This window comes from Vicugna pacos, chromosome 3 (assembly GCF_048564905.1).
Source record: "Vicugna pacos chromosome 3, VicPac4, whole genome shotgun sequence".
Classification (NCBI taxonomy): domain Eukaryota; kingdom Metazoa; phylum Chordata; class Mammalia; order Artiodactyla; family Camelidae; genus Vicugna; species Vicugna pacos.
Window position 1 is genome coordinate 72,272,883 of NC_132989.1, and position 20,086 is coordinate 72,292,968.

The 20,086-nt window shown below is 39.6% G+C and overlaps 1 protein-coding gene across 2 annotated transcripts in view; it reads right to left on the minus strand.

Annotated features, from left to right (window-relative positions):
• ARHGEF28 (Rho guanine nucleotide exchange factor 28) overlaps positions 1–20,086 on the minus strand; it is a 276,600-nt gene that overhangs the window by 222,868 nt on the left and 33,646 nt on the right. The gene's annotated exons all lie outside the window — the stretch shown is intronic.

Below are 20,086 nucleotides of genomic sequence, written 5' to 3' on the forward strand. Positions count from 1 at the left end.
TTAGGCTACTCTGAGGTCAGAATCCACTCTTGCTAGACTAGGCAGGAGCTCACGATGACAACAGAGTTCTAGGACCTCTTAGTCTGCAGGGATGCAGCCTGCTGTCCCACTAACGAGCCTCTCCACCAGATGCACACATCCCACCTGCCCTTTTAAAACATGCACCCAGAAACCAGCTAGCAGCTTAGAAAAAAGGAGCATCATTTCAAACAGGTTCTCTGAACACCTACAGCGGGCGAGGCATTACACAAAGATGACCAGGAAGTGGTCTAGCCCTCAAAGAGCTCACAGCTGAACCAAAGAGACCTAAAGATTGGGAGAGAAGGAAGAGTGGGCTGTATGAGAACTATGTATGTGGCAGACGGGGACTCCCAGCCCTTGTCACCTTCCGCCTCCCCAGCCCACCTGCATGCTCTGGGACAGGGTTCTGCCCACCAGGCCAAGCCCGGCTCTGGCTCCCAGGCCACAGCCCGGCTGCACTACCTTGGGGATGTCTCGTCAGAAGGCAGACACACAGCCACCCAAACTGTGACGTTTAGTACAGTATCCTGCAGGCGACACGTGTGGCCAGGAGGAAAATATGGTTTTGATGAAATCACTTAGCTCAAGTTTTACAAATCATTCATATATACGCTGGCACTAGCACCCTCTGAGGTCACAAGTTACATTCCATGAGTTATCCGGAGACAAGACTGAGGGTCTCACAAGGCCAAGGGGTTGACAATGGGGCCTTCGCTCAGCCCTCCCAGTTTTTAGCATTTTGTGCCCTGTGACAGTTCACATGGACCCCCTTAAAAGGGCTTACTGTTATCAATTTTTAATGAAACTGATCTCACAAATTGGATGAATGGCTTAAGGAATCCAGAAGAAACGTTCAAATTAAAAATAATACTAACCACAAGAAGGATAAAACAGATTCCCAATCCCGGTGTGAACTGCCCACCAGCTACCCTATGAAACAAAAGTAATGACCAGCCCAAGAGCACTGACAAGCAGATCCACCAAGACTCAAAATTATCAAGAAGGCACTAAGAATGTGAACGGATATCCACCAGCATGGGTACCACAACCCCGATATTGTTTGCCACATCTCCAGATATTAGCCATCTTTTCACCTATGTTTACAGTCATGCATACATATTTCCAACCCTTTATAAAATTTCACTAAATAAAATTAGAAGATCCTTTTAAGATTTCTGCTTAATAGCAAAAGAAACAAATGCATTCCACAGTCAACGTGGTGCTAAGAAAAAAGACTGAAATACAGAAAGTTAAAAAAAAAACTAAAATGCATTCCTTTATGAGCAAAACTTTCAAAACTGAATATTTCAGGAAGCACATTAACACATATTAAGCTGTGTGGGAGGCTTGCCACACACTTAGATGTTTTCCAGAACTCAGCTTCTAGTATCAAATTTTGTCTGATAAAATACACTAAAAAGAAACCACTTTGGGTGAGAATATGAAGACAGTCTGAAGAGTGAATCACTTCTTTAATAAATGATGTTCTACGGGAAAACTGTTCAAGTACAGCCACCGATAGGGCACCTCTCGGATAAGAAGGTCAAAAAGCACCTTACACGAAATTCATTCACTGAGTCACTCGTGCAGGAGCTACTTCAACAAAGAACTTGAAGCCGAAAGCACACAGTTCCACAGGATGTCCATGTGGTTACTTTTATAGAAATAAGACCTTCAAACGTGGTCACATCTTTACAATTTCTGTAACAAGACAGAAAATGACCATAAAAATCTTTACCACATTAAGGTGTGTTGGTTATACCACAGCAAAGTACTTTCAAAAGTTGCCAAACATGTATTACCTAGTTTTCAAGCAAAAATAGAAGTGTAGATGGCTGTTTATAGCAGATTTTTAAAAGATATTTTTCAAATAAATATCCTATACCTTCAAGGAAGGGGTGATATTTTAATAAGTGAAAAAGAAAATACATTTCAAAAGTAACTCAGATTATGGATAGTACATGCCATTCTAAAAACATTCTGAAAAAGTGTACATTTCCATTTTGGGATTTTGTTGCAAAAATTACTTAAAGTTTGCCACCTACAAAAGCCCTCACATGTCTGCCTGCTTTACATTTTTGAAAAAAGCTTTCTAATCTATTCTTTAAAACTTTCCACATGTTTCATGGGTTTTATATTTTTAAAATGCAACAACCTCTGATTAATTTGCAGGAGGAGTGACTGACATCAGAGAAGATGGGAATTTACGAGCCAAATTTAAACAAACTCTTGTTTAATTGTTGGAAGGGATTAAAACATAAATCCCCTTATTTATAAAGACAGCCAGCACTCACTTCTTCAATTAGAATCTATTTATCATAGTATAGTATCTTTCTCAGCTATGACACTTCAAAACCAATGTCAAAGCCAACAGTAATTTGAAGCAGACATTCAAGCTGAAATGTTACACAGCATTAAAATTATTAAATGAAGGTTTTCAAAATAATGACACATATTCATCATATTGCTCTCACTGATCTGCATTACGTCAGTGTTTTCAGTGAGAACAAAAATGGTTATTAATAAAAATTTTTTTCACTACCATGTTTAGTCCTTAGAGCTTTTTAGATCTTGCTTTGGAATATACACTGTTACAGCAGTATGTTTTATTAATAAATACACAAATTAAGGGATACATGCTGGCATTTTATGCTTAAGGGTACATGAAAACATTTTGAAGATCTGCTCCTGTAAAGCAAGCCTTTCCCCCTACTTGTTTGGCCACTTTTCCCAGTAGTTTTCCTCCAGGCTTAGCAGACCAATGCACAACCCGTGGCGCTCACAAGAGCCCATGGGGTTCTCTATCTACCCGGTGAGAAGGCCCGGGGGGGCGGATGCAGTGCAGAACCCAAAGTCACACAGCTTTGCAAAGGACCCAGGTTCTCCAGACGTTTCAGTCATTACGAGGCCAACTCCACCTAATGCCTGCCTCAAATCTGGATTATCATCATGTCAAGCAAAAGGCAAAAAGTCAACGATTAAACAACTTATTTATATGTCACCTTATAGTTAACAACTCATATTTTGTTATTCCCACCTACTCTACCTTTTGCCAGTTTTCAGTAAAGAAGTTTAAGAACCATTTTGAACAGCAGTTATTTTGTTTTTCAGAGAAACTCCTTTTTACACTGCTTGAAAAAATGAACTAAAACAAAATACCCAGGGTTCTCAACCTCTCAACCCTTCTAAAACTCCTATCAGGATTTCCCTACTTAAGAGAAAACATTTTGGAGCAAATACATTGTATATTCAAATAAAACTTCAAACTGAAATAGATATTTAAAAACTGTATTCTCATTTTTCTGAAATGAATTCCTCTTTTACAGCAAAGAACAATAAGTTCTGTGCCCATGTGCAGAGCTGCATGGCTAAACGAGGCCATGCTTCCTTTTACATCAAGTTTAATGATAAAAAATGTGTATTTGCTAAGCAAGTCACAGCTGCCTAAGTTCTCCACATGCTGTAGCTTCTCACTACACAAGTCCAGCGTCACACTCTGCACTTCATTTCCTAATGCTTGAGCTCCCCACCGGCAATTTCAAAAATTGAGACTCAAGTACTATTTTAATTGTATTGCATTTTTTGAAAATATTTCTTGGGAAAGTAAAAGTCAGTACATTTCCAGTCTTGCTGGCTGTACCAAAGAATGAACTGGGGGCCTAAGCACACAGCCACAATTTTTAAGTCTGTGCCCAAAAGGGGAAAAAAAAATCTTTTGAAAAGATCAACATACAAAAGATTCAATATTTTAGATATTTTATGACAAATACATAATATTCCAGTATCTTGGAACACTAGTTCACTCCAAAGAAAAATATTAGACCATTTTCAACAGGTGAAAAGAATATATTAAATTTAAAAATATAACAACTAATACAGAAAAAAAACAGTTCTTGGAAGTTCTGTGTTTCTCATGTTTTTGCATCTAAATGAAATATTCTAAGACTGATTCAATATAAAACCTATGACTAATTTTACCTTTGAATAAGCTAAGAATCATTGGTGTGTATGCCTCTTACACAACCTATTAACAGACAATGTTCAAATATTTATCAATACTATAAACTACATTTGGTAAGGTTAACGATGTATCAGGCACTGTGTTAATTACTTTACAAACATCATCTCAGAGAATTCTCATAGTAGCATTAATGAAAATGTGGAAGTCCTAGCTACTTGAATCTTCATTTACAAGCTTCTCAAGTTACAAGGTAAACTGAGAAGCAGGTTACCTAAACAAAAATATTTAGATGAATTGACTACTTATCAGATTACAAGCAACAATGTCTCTTGTTCCCTCTTCACCCCATCTGATGCTAACATCTACTCTCTAACCATTTTATCTTGTACGTCAAATTTTTTTGTGGTTATTTGTTTTGGCCTTGATGTGGTTACCAAATGTTATAGCTAAAATACAAATCAACTGAAAATAAAATTGGAAATCTTTTTTTAAACATGAAATAAGGTTAAATAAAACTTGAGGAAAGAATCTGAGTGCTGGAGAACTTCAAGTCATATATGAAACCATCAATGAGAATGTGACAGAGATCCAGTAACAAGTAAAAAGAAAACATCATGAGATAAAGGCTTCAGGATAATAATTTCAGGAATAAATTTCAGGATATTACAAGAATAAAAGCACCTTCTCATCACTCTGTGAGAAAATGGGAGACATTCTTGGGTATTTCTATTAAAAATGACCCTCAAAGTAATGCTTTGAAAACCAAACGTGATGATATGGATGTCCTACTGTGCTACATTGATCAGTTACGTCGGGGGGAAAACATCACAACTTCTCCCAATTAGCCTCTCACACACAAGATTCACCCTGTGTTCACCCCAAGAATGAGCACAGGGCTGAGAACAAACGTGCATGAGGTCTCCGCGAGCAAGGCGGGGCTGGTACGAGCAGCCGCGCCAGAGCCTGTAACCCTAGCCATGACACCCTGCTGCCTTTCAGCCAGAGGAATAAACTACAAATGTCATAGATAACTTTCCTAATTTTAATTTCATTTTCAAAAACTAGAACCCGAGGTAAATCTTTTTTCCGCCACTGTTTCCTGTGAATTTTTGACCCCATTTTAAGGAGCTTCATTTTAAGGCGCTTCCCTTTAAGGAGCTTCCCAGATACCTGCTCTTCAGATAAGAGGACCTCCAGCACCCGTCCCCACTTTGCACAAGGAAAGAAAAGCTCAGCCGTCTTGTGCCACCTGGTTGAGGACGAGGACGAGCAGGTAGACGTGGCTGGGGCACGCGGATCCAGCCTGCCCAGCCCCAGAGCCCACGCTCTCCTCAGCCTCAGCACAGTCCTTTTGTAACATTACTCTGGTCTGAAAGACAGCAATTTGCTTGGCTAAAAGGCTGCAAAAGCCTCCCAGCTGGGCGTACGGGCTCAGGAACGTGCTGTGTTTAAACACCAGTTCTACCATATTCCAACTGTGTGACTTCGGGACCATTATTTACCTCCCTGGGCCAGATTCTAGTAAGTCAAGCAGAACTGGTAACAGTATCTACCTCATAAGACTGTTGTGAGGATTAAGAGATTTGACAAACACTTACTGCCCATCATAAGCCCTCGATAAACGCAAGCTGCAGCTATTACGTACTATCATTGCACATTAAGCATATGCCAAGGATTTTTTAAAGCATGTGGATCTTTATTTCAAATGAAATCATTTGGAGCCTCTGCATCTTAGACTGATCAAAATGATTCTGCAGTAATTGAGGCCAAGAGAGTCTGAAAGAGGCTTACCCAGCTCAGCCTCATCCAGGCAGCCCAGAGGCATCTCGACGCATCAGGAATTCGGACCAGCACTGTACCAGATAAATATCACACTGTTAAGTTCCGCAGAATTTTATTTGATGTTATAGAACCGAATATTCCCCCTAAGGTTTAGTAAGAGTTGTTTCTTTTTTTTTTTATCATAAATGGGTGTTGCATTTTATCAAATGCTTTTTCTGTATCTACTGAGATGATCATGTGATTTTTGTCCTCTCTTCTGCTGACGTGGTTTATCACATTGATTGACTTGCACCGAACCATCCTTGTGTCTCTGGGATGAATCCTACTTACCCAACTTGATCATGGTGTATGATCTTTACTATGTGTTGTTGAATTCTGCTTGCTAAAATTCTGTTGAGGATTTCTGCATCCATGTTCATCAATGATATTGGCCTGTAATTTTGTTTATCATTAGTGTCTTTGGTTTTGGTATCAGGGTGATGGTGGCTTCATAGAATGAGTTTGGGAGTGTTCCCTCCTCTTCAATCTTTTGGAAGAGTTTGAGAAGGATCGGTATGAGTTCTTTTTTTGTATGTTTCATAGAATTCCCCAGTGAAGCCATCTGGTCCTGGACTTTTGTTTGCAGGGATTTTTTTTTATTGCTGATTCTATTTCATTTCTAGTGATCAGTCTGTTCAAATGATCTCTTTCTTCTTGACTCACTTTTGGTGGACTGTATGTTTCTAGAAAGGTGTCCATTTCTTCTAAGTTGTCTAGTTTGTTGCCATACTACCTATGGTTTGAAAACTCAAAGGACAGAGAGCAATTACTGTTAGGGGTAATTCTATTGCTACCTCAGTTTGAAACCTTCCACACTTAGAGGGTAATGTTGATTCACAGCTCCTTCTATGAACTGAGGAAGGCACAATTTTAATTGTATTTCACAATTGTTACACTAACTGGATAAGAAGGAAAGAAAAGTTAAATGGGAGCTAAGGCCAAGTCTAAGTAAAAACAATGCTAGCATTATGGAAATGAGCAAGAGAGCATTTTAGAAATAAACCTACTGTTGAATACACAACGGTGTCCACAGACCAGCTCCAGACTAGAGTCATCTACCTGAGTTATGCAGGTTTAAGCAACTTTAAGTGAAAGAGTAGAATTGTTTGAACTCACTGTGGGGAGATGTCTGAAGATTAGAAAGAGAGCAACACAATAACCATTCAAGAAGATCTCATTAATTCAAACTGCTAGGGGTGGGGAGGAAGAAGGGGAGCCAGTCAGTCTGAAATGGTACAGCCTAAATTAGAGGACATTTATAGTACAAAGAAAGTGAGCTAGCGGCTAACAAAAATGTTCCGCCAAATCAGCCACACTCATTGGTATTTCACAGGATGGATCTGCACAGAAAGTGATGAAGTCCTCAAAAAGCTTTTTATATAACATCCTCTTGACCATCTCACTTATATTAGTCATCTGTTTAGTGTATCCTTCATAGTCAATGCAAAGCTTAATCACTCGAGCATCTTGGGCAGTTACATCCTACCAGGGCATCAGTGTCCTCATTACCAAGAGATCTTTAAAGTCCCTCTATCATGTCAAAGTCAACTCACTGACACTATGTGCACATCATCATGCAGGCTGTCATGGGAGGGATATTCAAATATATAAAGCACTGCCCCCATCATTGATGATCTCACCCCTGGCCGGGTAAGACCTCCAGCCATGAAAAGCTAAAGGTTAAAGGAGTAATACCACCGCCCTGAGAACATGATCGTGCAAGGCAAGCATGATGTGATAAGTGAGTTACACAAAGGGAGCAGGGGCAGGAGGACTCAGCATGAAGACGCACACAGATGAAGGGTATTTTTATATAACACTAGGAGTTAGATAGCTTAGAGTAGCAGGTTTGGAAACCAGGGGGAGTGAAGGTCACTGGCCTCCACTTTTACAAACAATTTACCCCTAAAACACACGTACTAAACCTGTGACAACTGTCAACAACAGACTTCCAGGGGCTGAGGGTCCTTTGCTAGAGACCTAATAATAACACTGCTAATTTCATGCTCCCGTTTAGTCAGAATTTAAACAAAATATACTCTGCCTCTTCCTATAGTGTGCCTTACTTTTGCTTCTCCCTCATAATGGAATGCATGATCACGTTTACTAAGACTAACTGATAATGACAACCCTCTGCTTGAGCACAGATAATGATCAGAACAAATTTATCAACCCTTACTCTGCTGTCAGCATCTCATTTCTATTTTCTTCCTTTCCACTCATTCTTACAAAGCAAGGAAATAGAGCAAGAAAAATAAGTCACACTTAAAGAGTCAAGCTAGTAAAACTGAACTGGCAGGTGTGAAAGCCCACAAGTTCGTTCATTTGCTGATGCCTTAAAGCTCAAATCTGACATAAGAAAGATCTTTTTCATGGCAGAGGTGTTCAGCCTAAGAAGTTTAAAGCAGCCATCTGGCAATGTATCTCGAGAAATGTTTTACGGGGAAAGAGGCACTTGAGTTAGGCCCTCCGAAGAGTAAAGCCTGGCTAAGAAGCTTGCTCTTATTTGTGAACTACGATGTTTCGCCACTTTTTACTTTAATAAAGGAAGAGTAACCCTCTCTGGAGTCTTACGCAGGATTACTGTAAATTAAGTCATGAGTTCATATACCATATGGTCCATTGATGGACTATAGAGAGTCCGTAAACTTCATGAAATTAGGAACAAAACTTTGTGTGATGTGCATTTTTCTGACAAGAGTTTACAGCTTTCAGATTTTCAAGGGACCATTGGATGTGAAAGATTAAGAACTCCTTTTTTTTTTAATCATGCTAGACATCAAAGTTAAAACTTCTCCTCTGTGAAAGCCTGAGTGAGGGAGATGAAAAGCCATGCTACTGACTGGGAGAAAATTCTCCAGCAAAGGAGTAGTATCCATAATGTATGATGAACTCTCGAACAATCCAATTAGAAAATGAACAAAAGACACAGAAACTTCACTGAAGAGGATACATGACTGGCAAATAAGCACAAGGGAAGATGTTCAACATCATTAGCCATTATAGAAATGCAAATTAAAACCACAATGGGTATTTACTAGACTTACTGTGTGATCATTTCACAATGCAATCAGCCTCCCATATCCACAGATGTGGAACCTGAAGATACAAAGGGCTGACTGTACTACACCATCTTATATAAGGGACTTGAGCATCTGCGGATTCTGGTACCCACCAGTGGTCCTAGAACCAATCCTCCATGGATACCAAGGGACAACTGTATATACAGATAACAAATCATTGTTCTACACCTGGAACAAACATGATATTCTAAGTCAATTAGCTCAAAAAGAAAGCTTTGGTTCATATATTGGAGTGCTAAATAAATATATATATATGTGTGTGTGTGTGTGTGTGTGTGTAGCTAGTATATATATTTAGCTATATATATATATATATACATATAGCTGCTGAAGATACTGTAGAAAAATGCCTTGGAAAGGCATTCATTACATGTTACATGCTACATGTTAAATTAAGAATGAAAGTTATTTAAAATATACAGTATAATCCCATTTTTTGCAAATAATATATATATACACATATACACACAAAATAGGTATACAAAAGACACTGGAAGGCTATAAAGCTTACACACACATACACACATGCACAATGAGATATCATACACACCATTCAAATGGCTACAGTAAAACACAGTGACATCACTAAATCCTGGAGAGGATATGAAGAAACTGAATCACTCATACATTGCTGGTGGGAATGCAAAATAATGTAGCCACTCTAGAAAACAGTTCAGCGGTCTTTTAAAAACTAAACACACAGTGCTACCAGCAATTCCACTAATGAGTATTTCCCCTCCAGAGAAATCAAAGTGAATGTTCATACAAAAACCTGTACATGATTGTTCACAGCCTTACTTGTAACAGCCAAATACTAGAATCAGCCCAGATGTCTTCAACAGGTGAATGGTTCAACTCTGTTGTCAGTGTGCATACTTACATAACTGTGTGCATAACTCAGCAATATATACTAAGCAGCAATTAAAAGGAGCAAACCATTTATACAACATGGATCAATCTTCAGGAAATTATGCTGCGTGGCAAGAGCCAATTCCGAAAGGTTACAGGCTAGAATCCCAATTATATAACATTACTTTTGAAATGAGAAAAATTAGTGGACAACAGATTAGTGGTTGCCAGGGGCTAGAAACAGTATTGGGAGGGGTGAGGAGGGAAGGCAGTTGTTATCAAAAAAGGGTGACAGGAGGGCTCCCAGTGGTTTCAGAATTGTTCATCATCTTGGCGGTGGTAGTGAGTACATGCACCTACACAGGTGACAAAAATGGTCCAGAAATGTAAGATCGCACATACTAGTGAATACAAGTAAAGCTGGGAAACCTGAATAAGATGGGTATGTTGTGCCAATGTCAATACTGACTGAGCTTTTACAGAGTAGTTTTATAAAACGGAAGAAACTGGGCAGAGAATATAAAGTTTCTCTATATTGTTTCTTATCACTGAGTATGAATTTATAATTATCTCAATAAAACTGTTAATTTGAAAAATCATGCTAGAATTTTACGTACCTAACCAATTTTTTCTCTTGTGGGGGCTACCATAGGCTATTCCTCCTACCCCTCTTTCCCTCTCTGCATTTTCCAATAATATTGCCACTGCTTAAAACATTTTTGAAATTTCTTTCTCAGCTTGTGACATGTTTTGATTATTTTGTAGGGCAGCAAGTCTTTATCCTTAAGAATATGAATTTTTTTAGTGTCAGAAGAAATTCAGAACTACATTAAAGAAGAAATGTATGCTATTTTCTTTCTCTTTCTGACTTACTTCACTTAGAATGAGAAAGAGAAACAAAAATACCATATGATATCACTCATATGTGGAATCTTAAAAAAAAAAAACAAACGATGTTATTTACAAAACAGAAACAGACTCACAGACATAGAAAACAAACTTATGGTTGCCAGAGGGGAATGGGATGTGAAAGGATACATTGGGAGTTTGAGATTTGCAGATACTACTATACATAAAATAGATAAACAAGCTTATACTGTATAGCACAGGGGACTATATTCAGTATCTTGTAGTAACTTATGGTGAGAAAGAATATGAAAACGAATATATGTATGTTCACGTATGACTGAAGAATTGTGCTGTACACCAGAAATTGACACAACATTGCACACTGACTATACTTCAATAAAAATATATTTTTAAAAAGAAGAAGAAACATGAGTGAACAAGGTAGGAAATGCAATTCATGGGCAAAAACAAAGTAACTGTTAAGTCATGAAACTGGGTTTTTTGTTTGTTTGTTTGTGGAGTCATGGGCTTAACTTAAGGTTTTGAGATTCGAGAGAAAAAAGTCACATACTTCTGGCTAAAAACCCCTTCTAGAGGCAAGGTGAAGCCAAAGGAGTGTTTGAAGTGAGGCAGTAACTTACCTAAGGTTGCCTTTTCACAAGACTGATCCAAAGACTGCTGAATAAACTGACAAGAGAAGAAGATAGAGGCAGAGAGAGGAGCTGGGAGAACAGGTCTGTGGGAAAGTCCCCTGATATTTGGGAACATTTCTACAGAGCGGTGAACAAATCTAACAGGAGGCAGCCACCACCTCCCCAGTGGCTTTCATCTGTATTTCAGGCAGTAAATTGTGGCTGAGTGCCACCCTCATGCACCTCCTATTCCCAACTAGGCTTCATACAGTCTTTGTAGGAACAAAAAAGTACTCTCTACCCCCATCCCTAAAAGTTAAGACATTCTTAAACTAGAATAGCTAGATTGGTTCACCCAATTCTAGACTATAAAACTAGTGGACAAGTGTATAAAACTTGGAGAAGTCCTAGAATGAAGCTTTAACATTTAGAAATATGACCTTAAAGATTAAAAGAAGATAGGTTTAACTTTATAAATATAGCTCATCTCTAAACATTTAATTTATTTCAGCACATTTACTCAGAACTTCCTATATGCTTAGTGCTCCGTAAAAAAAACAAAACAAGTGTAAGTGGCTCCCTTGAAGTGTCTCTCAATCTGTTTGAAAAGAAAGGGCATTCCAATGTGAAACGGGCAAATACACTAGAGGAACAGACAACCAAATGCCAAGGATAACATAAACACTCACTTATTCCACAGATACTTATAGACTATCTGCTGTATCCTGGGCACTGGGGATGCAAAGATGGATTCTGTCCTAGAGGAATTTCTAGCCCAGTGAGAGAAAGGGAAACAATAGGAATATAAAATATGTGTGGGATTCTGCGAATACAGGGAGGCAGAAATACTCAAATCAGTCAGCAGCTGATGTACTGGCATGTCTCCCCAGGGAGATGAGGCCTAAGCTGAGGCTTAAAGAATATGTATAACTGCTTTTAACTCGGGACACTGCCTCCCAGAAACGCATTTGGAAATGAGGACAGAATCTTTGATTCTCACATGACTGGGCTGGCAGGGGCAGGGAAGAGCAGATGAGGGAAGAGGGCTGGTACAGGCAGCCAGCACAAGGAACCACGGATGCTGAATGTCCTATAATACCGGCTCAGTCCTGCACAAAGAACTGCCCCACCTCAAATGCCAAAAGCAACCCTTGTTGAAAATCATCGAGGAAGACAATAGATGTTCATCAGGTAGACCATGAAATGGGAGGACATTTCAAGTAGAAAAAGTAAATACAACTACACAGAAGCATTAAAGAAAGGGCTGTTCATGGAGCTACAAACACCTCCAGAACTACTGAAAGGGTACACAGGGTAAACGTGGGCGAGAAAGAAGGAAACCTTTCCCGTGCCCCAATGTTGTATCATACTAAGGGTATGAACTTCAAGCCAGTGAGTCACTTCAAGCAGAAGGGTGTGATCCAAACTGTACTTTAAAGAGATCACTGTCACACAGGTGGAAGATGGATTGGAAAGAGAGAGGCCACAGTCAAGGAATCAGGTAAGAGACCAGTCATTGCTATTGTTTAAGTGAAAGTCGCTGAGAGCCTGATTCAAAGCAATGCTGTAGTGAGGGCAAAAAAAAATTTTAGAGATGAAAGGACAAAATGGAAAGGCCTTGGTGCTTAACCAGATGTAGGACATAAGGACCAGGAGGAATCTAGGGAGACTCCTCAGTTCCTGGCCTGGGAAACCAGGTAGGCACTGCCATTGAACAGGGTGGGGAAAGTGAAAGGAGAAGCAGATGGGTGGCTTTGAGAGAAGAATGAATACTGGCCATAATGAGTTTGAGATGTGGGGACGGGCGTCCAAGACAGGCCAAAAGCACAGATCTGGAGTTCAAGGTAGAGGTCTGGGCTGCAGAGAAAGACGTTGATAATACAGTACAGTAGTTAAAGTCTTGGGAGTAAATGAGATGGGTCAAGGAATTGGATACCACAAATTCAAAAAGGGCTTAAAACAGAAATGTGGAGAACTCCAAAAGTAACGTAGAGGAAGAGGAGCTCTCAAAAGACATTGGGAAGTAGAGACAGAATCAGGGCTGACGTTTATTGAGCTAGACAACATTCATTTAGTCCTCACAATGGTATAAAATAACTCCTGCTATTGCCCCCATTTTACAGAAAGGAAAAGTGAGGCATAGAGGGGTTAAACATCTTGCCCAAAGTCACACAACTACTAAGTGGCAGAACCAGGACCCAAGCGGTCTGGTTCCAGATTCCATACGCCCAACCATCTGACTGTTGATATGCTGGAAATTCAAAAGGGGACCAATGTGACAAAATGCAAAGGAGATGGATGGACAAGGCAACAAATCCTGTGGGTAAATGAAGCAAAGCAAGTTAAGAACTCAGAAGGACTCATTGAAGCCATGATGTGAGAGGTGGCTGGCCCCTTTGCCACAGCCATGTTGGAAGGAGCAGCCTAATAAGGGCAGTGCAGCAGTGACCAGGAGGGAAGGAGTTGAGATACCCACACTAAACAGCAAGTGTTTAGGAGTTCAGGAAGATGAGAGCTTTGCGGCTGAAGTTGTCAGAAAAGACTTTGCTAAGAAAGGGGACCCTAAGCTGTGTCTTAAAAGGAGGAAAAGAGTGAGAACTGGTGTTCAAGTGGTTTCACTGGTAAAAAGCCAAAACAAAAGTCATTTTGTTATTGTGGCTGAGATCCAGCTAGACCCTGAGCTCCTGCAGTCTGAACAAATGGGACCTACATATGCTAAGAACAATAACTACAAATTTCTACCACATATTCAACAACGACTTGTGCAATTCAGCATTTGGCATTCAAGATTAAGACTGAAAAGAACTTTGCTACAGGATAAATACTCAAGCAGGGCAAAAACAAGTTACAAAAGAAATCTTCAACAAATTAAACATTACATACGTTGTCCTGGATATTACTAAAGGCACAAAGAAGTATAAGATCCTGCCCTCAGGGACATTTACAGAGAGACAAGTCCAAACACATGAACAGTGCAGCAACAATTCAAGAGCTTAAATAATAGTTCAGTAATGATACATAATTGCTTAGAGCTTACAAAGGACTGCAATGAGGTCAAGGAGAATGAAGACTCACATGGGGCCATAGTCTCTGGAAATTAGAAAGTTACTGGGTACCACTTCAAGTGCAGTGGAGAGAAAAATGAAGGGGGCTTTTGTTTTATTTCTGTCTTTTTATGTTAGCGGGGATCTGTGCAAGCTTACAAGGACAAGGGAAAGAAATGAGAGTGCCCAAAGTGCCGGGGAGAACAGATCCTGGCACTTGGTGCCTAGTGCCCAAGGATGTCAAATGTCCACATCCCCTGATGGGGACAGTCTTGCATACTGAAGAACTGGGCCATGTCCTTCTTTGAAATTTGGACAGATTTTAATTTTGCTTCTGGTGGCTTAGCTGTGCCTTGTCCTCAGAAGAGAAGCTAGCCTTCAAGTCTCCTCCAGAAAGGAGATCCCTTCTGGGACAGTTCCTACATTCTAGAAAGTCATACCAGTTAACTACATAATACTATCCTTGGTGTCATCCCCCAGGAAATTGGCATATAAATTATTTTCAGATCTACCATGAAAATTTCTAAATATTTTCAAAGTATAACTTAACCACCGAACTCATAAATTATATATTAATATTCAATTTCAGTTAAAAATGAAAACAGAATACTAGCCTTCAATTTTTCAAAAATACAGTGAAATAACTTTAATGTCTACATCTGCGTATTCTCCATTGGAGTGAATGGTTTTATTTGACGGCATACAATTTCCTTGTTGATAGGCTCAACAAGAGAGACCAAAGAATAAGGCTCTGTCTTTCTAGGCAACCTGAACTTGGACAAGTGGGTGACTAAGATTAGATGTGCTCGCAAAACTGCGATACCTGCTGGGAGGCGGGGAGAACTTGGGCTTTTTCCCTCTTGCTATTTACTCAAGTCCTTAGGACAATTAAAAGTCCCTTCTCACATCATGTTTTCTATGGCTCTCGCATAACAATGCGTTTCCTAAAGCAACACTGAGCTCATTATTTTAAAAGAAGCACTATCACAAAGGAACTAGGAACTAAATGCTACATTTTGCAGAACCTGGAGCAGTAACTGCCAAATCAAGGCAGATCTTCACTTGTCATGAACCGAAATACTCTAACTATTCTGGGGGGAAAATGCAATCTGAAAAACTAACATTTGCATCAACAGAATATACAGGTGTGGTGTGTGCATGTCTGAATGCTTGTGTCTCTCCCATTCATACGTTGAAATCCTAACCCCTGAGATAATGGTATTAGGAAATGGGGCCTTTGGGAGATTCTTAGGTCATGAAGGTGGAGCCTCCGTGAATGAACTTAGTGCCCCTCTAAAGAAGACCCCACAGAGCTCCCTAGCCCCTTCCACCACATGAGGACACAAGAAGTCTGTGACCCAGAAGAGGGCTCTCACCAGACCACGCTGGCACCTGATATGGGACTTCTAGCCTTTCATAACTGTGAGAAATCATTTGTTATTTATAAGCCACTCAATCTGTGGTATTGTGTAACAGGAGTCTGAACAGACTAAGATAATGCTAAATACATGATCAGCACTTAAAATTATATTCCTCATCACCTTAGGACTTCTTATCAACACAACTAAACTTAGTTCCTCTTGACCCTCCTCCCAACATACACACGTATATGCACACACAGACTTCCACCCCGCATCTCCTAGTTCTTTACACTCCTGTCCTCGCCGAGGTGAGAGCTAACCAGCACTATAACCCAGGTTTACATGATAACGGATAATTGTAGGTATAAAGTCTTGACCTTCCCTACCAACAAACCATGCCTTGATCCAAAGACAGGAACCCAGAAGGAAAGGAGGGCACACAGCTCGGAGCAAGCAGGGCTATTAGCCAAATTACAGAAAATATGCAGTTCCCTGACTCGGTGCACGTGTATGCACCTGTACGCACCTGTCTAGGTGTGTGGCCCATAAACTTAGATTACGTATTAGTGGGAAAAACCTCATTTTAGATGAGAGTTCACAGAGCATCTGGTAAAACATCAACACTATACAAAATGCCCCAGGTGGGGAATGCATCTAGCAAACTCAAGTAAAGCAAGTGAGTGATTTACTGATGGACAGTCTCTAACAGCAATTCCAGACCACATTCATTGTCACCTCTGTCATGAGCTCACACCAAGTTATGCTTTACCAACTCACCTCCCCTTTTTAACTACATTACATTTTTTGGAAAGAATTACTACGATTTTTTTTTCCTTTTTTCCTTCATCCTTAAGATGCCACCTCACTCAGAACAAAAGACATCACTTCCTATTTTGAAATCAATACCTTTCATCCATTAGGCCATTAGAGCTCTTTCTTTCTGGTCCTGCCTTCAATTCCCTCACTTACCTCTCCCCCTTCCTCCCCTGTGATCTGTGTCCCATTTGTTCTGAATAGCTGAGGGACTTCGCCCCCACAGTAGTCTGGGATCTTTGCCCTTGGGAACTCCCAGCTTATTGAAGGAAGCAATTGAACAGCCAATGCCATGTAATCAACATTAGTAAAGAGAAGCCCTGGATGCTGGTGGGGAACATAGGAAAGGCACTGGTCCTGCCGGGAATGGTCTGAGTAATTTGTAAAATGAGTTGACAAGGACTTGTTTATTTAAGTCTTTAAGAAAACAGATCTTCTGTCAATATGATGAGTTAAATAACCTACAAACCCTATTGCTCACAGCATCAGCTAGACTATTTAAAAATTACTGCAAATGCATCATTGAACTCTCCCAAGAAAACAAGGAAGTTCTCCACAAGTCACAAAATTAAGACTTATTGAAAAATATAGTGATGACCTTCTAAGAATCTTTGTCCTGAAGAGTTTGGCTGGTCTCAGCTCAGAAGATTGAGTTTTAATGGCCTTTGAGGGCAATAGACAAAGTCACGGATCCACGTGTGGTTGGGAGTTAAAACAGAAACTCCTGCACAAGGCAGTACCCAGAGAGCTCCACCTTTAGTCAAACAGAAAAATATGACCATGGCAAAAGGAAAAGGCAAAGAACTTAGTCTCAGCCTAAGCCTTTGAAGAGGAAAGGGGCAAACCATTCCCTGAAAATCTTTGACTGAAAAAGTAACACAAAAAATGGGCCCAGGCTAGTAATGCTACCTTCAGAGTTAACTCAGAATTACAGGACTCCCACAGTTAGAGTCGCAATGGTCATAGGCTCACAATTCAAAATTATAAAACACTCTACGAAGCTATGTGTCGCGAGAAAGACAGTACAAACAGCAAAATCAGACCCTTGGAGCCTCACATAGACTAATCAAATATTCTGAAATATAAGCATATTTAAATAAGATGTTGAAAAAAGTAACTGGAAACATGAGAAGGGAACAGGATACTATCCTAAAAGATGAGGCTGACTTGACAAAGAAACATTAAAACCTCAAAAATAAAAAGGTATATAATGTTTGAAACTTCACTGGACAGGTTAAATAGCAAAGAAAGAAAAATGAAGAGGTATCAATAAACTAGAATATGAATCCTATGAGGCTACCCAGAATACAGCAAAAAGCTAGAAAAGGGGAACGATATAAAAGATGTTAAGGAATATGAAATACAGGAAGAAACAGTCCAACATACTTTTTATAGGAGTTCCAGACTGAGATAAAAGGGATATTTGAGGAGATAATTTTGGAGAATTCTTATTAATTGATAAAATTCTCAGATCTGAAAATATACTAAACTCCAACAAATCTATATGTAAATACATCACTGTGAAAGTACAGAACACAGATTTTTGAAAACTTTGCAGAACCATGTCTATTGTGTGATATAAAATGATTTAATAACAGAGAATACTATATATTGCACTTTGTACGATCACAGAGAAAAAGTGCAGAGAAATATGTAAACTATTCATGTTGGTTCTCTTACAATGAGACATTGCTGGGAGTGATGGAAAGGTCTCTTTTTTTTAACTTTTTTTATTAAGTTACAGTCATTTTACAATGTTGTGTCAAATTCCAGTGCAGAGCACAATTTTTCAGTTATACATGAACATACATATATTCATTGTCACATTCTTTTTCGCTGTGAGCTACCACAAGATCTTGTATATATTTCCCTGCGCTATACAGTATAACCTTGTTTATCTATTCTGCAGATGGAAAGGTCTTTTTAAAGTCTCTTATTTTACTTGTGATACCACAAGTAAATTAAAATTTTTTAGTTTATAACGTAACACTTTTTATATTTAAAATGATTTATTTATATTTAATAATAACTTAAGTTTTATATTTTAAATATTTAATTTTAATCTTTTAAGTTAAAAAAAATTCAACCACAAAAGGAAAATAAATAAAAAAAGCAAAACAGCTTGGCTCTCCACTTTTTAAGCAGTGTGCTCCAAGGCCTCAGCTTCCTTATTTGTAAGAATAGGGTGACAGCTCCACTTTGCAGAGCTGTGAAGATCAAATCAGCTACTACAGGTAACCCTCCCAAAGCTGGTACTTTAGTTCCTTACTTAAAGGCAAAAATCTGCCTCCCCCTAATTTTCACCCATTCGTCCTAAACTGACCTCGGAAACTGCACAGAACTGGGGCAATGCCTTTTCCTCACAATCTGTGATGACATCTCATCAGCACTTCCCCATCCCCTCCATCTTCTCTTCTCTAGGAGGAGAACTGCTCCTTTGATTATTTCCCTCATGTCATTGCTTCAAGAACTACTCAACACATCAGGCCCACATTGGTCCACATTTACTAAGTTGCCTACTTTATTTAAGGTAATAAAAGCCACTCAGGTTTATAACCCTGGAACGTTTCTGGTTTCTCTTCCTCCTTCACTCCCCACACTCACTCATTTACCATGCAGTAATTGTTTGGAGTCTCCCCCATCATCCCATCTTCATTCTCATGACTATCCTGGCCCCCCATTCCCATCACTTCCCCTGACTCCCAGCAATATTTCAAGAGCCTGTTAAGTGGTCATCAACAGTATAACCACCACCCCCAACTTCTAATTCATCTTGGATATTGATGCCAGGTTAAATGCTCAGTGTAATACTCAAAGTCATCATTTCCATTATTTCAATCCTCTGTTCAAGAACAAACATTGGCCTCTAATGCCTGTCAAATCAAATACAAGCTCCCCCACTGAGCATGCAGAGCTCCCCACAATATTGTTCATCCACACATAACCCATCGGTCACCACTGCTCTGCATAAACCTCACACAACCTGGAGTGGTTCCCCATGGGTCTCACACCCAGGTTCCATAACCTCAGACTTCCACGAACCCCTCCCTGAATACTCTATCACTGTGGCATGGGCCACTGGGGCTTGAATCTTGGCTCAAACACCTACTAGCTCTATGACCTTGGGCTACCTCACCTGCCTCACAATACCTGAGGTGAGCATCAAATGGAATCCAGTACGCAAAAACCCAAGAGTAGTACTGACGCTTAGTAGGTGATGAATGAACTCGAGGTTCCCCTCCCCTCGGTCACATGTTTCCAGTGGCCTCCCCTGTATCTTTTATTTATTCTACAATCTAACAGTTGCATCTCAGCACTTTTTACTAGTTGTGTCATGTGGTTATCTTATTCCCCTAACTAAATTATCCTCTTGCATCCTTTGCTGTGCTCCATACATACTAAAAAATTAGGAGACCAAGTCCAATAATCACATATTCTTTGACAGGTCTGGAGGTCAAGAGTGATTGTTTTGAAAACACAACATGTTCGTTCAACAATACTTGAGCCTCTGCTGGATGAAAGGATATTAGGTGCTGAGGAATTTAACAAGAGAAACAAAAATTCCAGCCATATGGAATCTTACAGTACAATTTATAGGCAATAACTAGAACATTTTATAATAGTATATCTGAAAGTGGTATATGCTATTGAA